The following is a 3,300-nucleotide window of genomic DNA, read 5'->3' on the forward strand; positions in this document are numbered from 1 at the left end:
GAACGGCATTCAAGGAGCCAGGACCTTTTCTCCCTACACTGTCCATTGAGTTGTCCTCAAAACCAATATACATCCTGCTATATCTCCCACATGGAAAGTGCCAGGAGGGAGAAGTGGCGATTATGTTTAGACTTTCTCGGAACTGCTTCAAATCAACTAGATATCTTTGTGCTGTAAATCTCCCAACAGCCAAACGCAAAAGCAGCAAACATCTCGCTGTATGTCCCACATCCAAAGTGCCAAGAGAGAGCTTGCTCTCCCTGTCTTTGAGTACTGTTTTCACTGTCCCGGTTACCTCTTTGCTAACATTCTCTTCAGCGCTGCAGGGAAACCAGGAACCACGTGGAGAAGGCACCCACACTGAAAGTGCCTGGAGGGAACATTGGGGCTTCTTCTCAGTGTCTCTGACATAGGGTTTCACTGTCCCGGGAAAGTCTCTGCTAACACCCTGCAGAGCGCTGTGCCCAATCTACAGAAACGTCTTGCGGTATCTCCTACAGGGAAAGTGCCAGGAGGGAACTGTCCATCTTGTTCTCAGTGTCTCTGAGAATTGCTCTGATTATCCCTGTGACCTCTTTGCTAAGACTCTCCAGAGAGCCGTCCTCAAAACCAACACACATCTTGACATATCTCCCACATTGATCGCAGTGTCTCCAGGAACGGCATTCAAGGAGCCAGGAACTTTTCTCCCTACACTGTCCATTGAGTTGTCCTCAAAACCAATATACATCCTGCTATATCTCCCACATGGAAAGTGCCAGGAGGGAGAAGTGGCGATTATGTTTAGACTTTCTCGGAACTGCTTCAAATCAACTAGATATCTTTGTGCTGTAAATCTCCCAACAGCCAAACGCAAAAGCAGCAAACATCTCGCTGTATGTCCCACATCCAAAGTGCCAAGAGAGAGCTTGCTCTCCCTGTCTTTGAGTACTGTTTTCGCTGTGCCGGTTACCTCTTTGCTAACATTCTCTTCAGCGCTGCAGGGAAACCAGGAACCACGTGGAGAAGGCACCCACACTGAAAGTGCCTGGAGGGAACATTGGGGCTTCTTCTCAGTGTCTCTGACATAGGGTTTCACTGTCCCGGGAAAGTCTCTGCTAACACCCTGCAGAGCGCTGTGCCCAATCTACAGAAACGTCTTGCGGTATCTCCTACAGGGAAAGTGCCAGGAGGGAATTGTCGAGCTTGTTCTCAGTGTCTCTGAGAATTGCTCTGATTATCCCTGTGACCTCTTTGCTAAGACTCTCCAGAGAGCCGTCCTCAAAACCAACACACATCTTGACATATCTCCCACATTGATCGCAGTGTCTCCAGGAACGGCATTCAAGGAGCCAGGACCTTTTCTCCCTACACTGTCCATTGAGTTGTCCTCAAAACCAATATACATCCTGCTATATCTCCCACATGGAAAGTGCCAGGAGGGAGAAGTGGCGATTATGTTTAGACTTTCTCGGAACTGCTTCAAATCAACTAGATATCTTTGTGCTGTAAATCTCCCAACAGCCAAACGCAAAAGCAGCAAACATCTCGCTGTATGTCCCACATCCAAAGTGCCAAGAGAGAGCTTGCTCTCCCTCTCTTTGAGTACTGTTTTCACTGTCCCGGTTACCTCTTTGCTAACATTCTCTTCAGCGCTGCAGGGAAACCAGGAACCACGTGGAGAAGGCACCCACACTGAAAGTGCCTGGAGGGAACATTGGGGCTTCTTCTCAGTGTCTCTGACATAGGGTTTCACTGTCCCGGGAAAGTCTCTGCTAACACCCTGCAGAGCGCTGTGCCCAATCTACAGAAACGTCTTGCGGTATCTCCTACAGGGAAAGTGCCAGGAGGGAACTGTCCATCTTGTTCTCAGTGTCTCTGAGAATTGCTCTGATTATCCCTGTGACCTCTTTGCTAAGACTCTCCAGAGAGCCGTCCTCAAAACCAACACACATCTTGACATATCTCCCTCATTGATCGCAGTGTCTCCAGGAACGGCATTCAAGGAGCCAGGAACTTTTCTCCCTACACTGTCCATTGAGTTGTCCTCAAAACCAATATACATCCTGCTATATCTCCCACATGGAAAGTGCCAGGAGGGAGAAGTGGCGATTATGTTTAGACTTTCTCGGAACTGCTTCAAATCAACTAGATATCTTTGTGCTGTAAATCTCCCAACAGCCAAACGCAAAAGCAGCAAACATCTCGCTGTATGTCCCACATCCAAAGTGCCAAGAGAGAGCTTGCTCTCCCTCTCTTTGAGTACTGTTTTCGCTGTCCCGGTTACCTCTTTGCTAACATTCTCTTCAGCGCTGCAGGGAAACCAGGAACCACGTGGAGAAGGCACCCACACTGAAAGTGCCTGGAGGGAACATTGGGGCTTCTTCTCAGTGTCTCTGACATAGGGTTTCACTGTCCCGGGAAAGTCTCTGCTAACACCCTGCAGAGCGCTGTGCCCAATCTACAGAAACGTCTTGCGGTATCTCCTACAGGGAAAGTGCCAGGAGGGAATTGTCGAGCTTGTTCTCAGTGTCTCTGAGAATTGCTCTGATTATCCCTGTGACCTCTTTGCTAAGACTCTCCAGAGAGCCGTCCTCAAAACCAACACACATCTTGACATATCTCCCACATTGATCGCAGTGTCTCCAGGAACGGCATTCAAGGAGCCAGGACCTTTTCTCCCTACACTGTCCATTGAGTTGTCCTCAAAACCAATATACATCCTGCTATATCTCCCACATGGAAAGTGCCAGGAGGGAGAAGTGGCGATTATGTTTAGACTTTCTCGGAACTGCTTCAAATCAACTAGATATCTTTGTGCTGTAAATCTCCCAACAGCCAAACGCAAAAGCAGCAAACATCTCGCTGTATGTCCCACATCCAAAGTGCCAAGAGAGAGCTTGCTCTCCCTCTCTTTGAGTACTGTTTTCACTGTGCCGGTTACCTCTTTGCTAACATTCTCTTCAGCGCTGCAGGGAAACCAGGAACCACGTGGAGAAGGCACCCACACTGAAAGTGCCTGGAGGGAACATTGGGGCTTCTTCTCAGTGTCTCTGACATAGGGTTTCACTGTCCCGGGAAAGTCTCTGCTAACACCCTGCAGAGCGCTGTGCCCAATCTACAGAAACGTCTTGCGGTATCTCCTACAGGGAAAGTGCCAGGAGGGAACTGTCCATCTTGTTCTCAGTGTCTCTGAGAATTGCTCTGATTATCCCTGTGACCTCTTTGCTAAGACTCTCCAGAGAGCCGTCCTCAAAACCAACACACATCTTGACATATCTCCCACATTGATCGCAGTGTCTCCAGGAACGGCATTCAAGG

Source organism: Chroicocephalus ridibundus, unplaced genomic scaffold, assembly GCF_963924245.1.
Source record: "Chroicocephalus ridibundus unplaced genomic scaffold, bChrRid1.1 SCAFFOLD_122, whole genome shotgun sequence".
Classification (NCBI taxonomy): domain Eukaryota; kingdom Metazoa; phylum Chordata; class Aves; order Charadriiformes; family Laridae; genus Chroicocephalus; species Chroicocephalus ridibundus.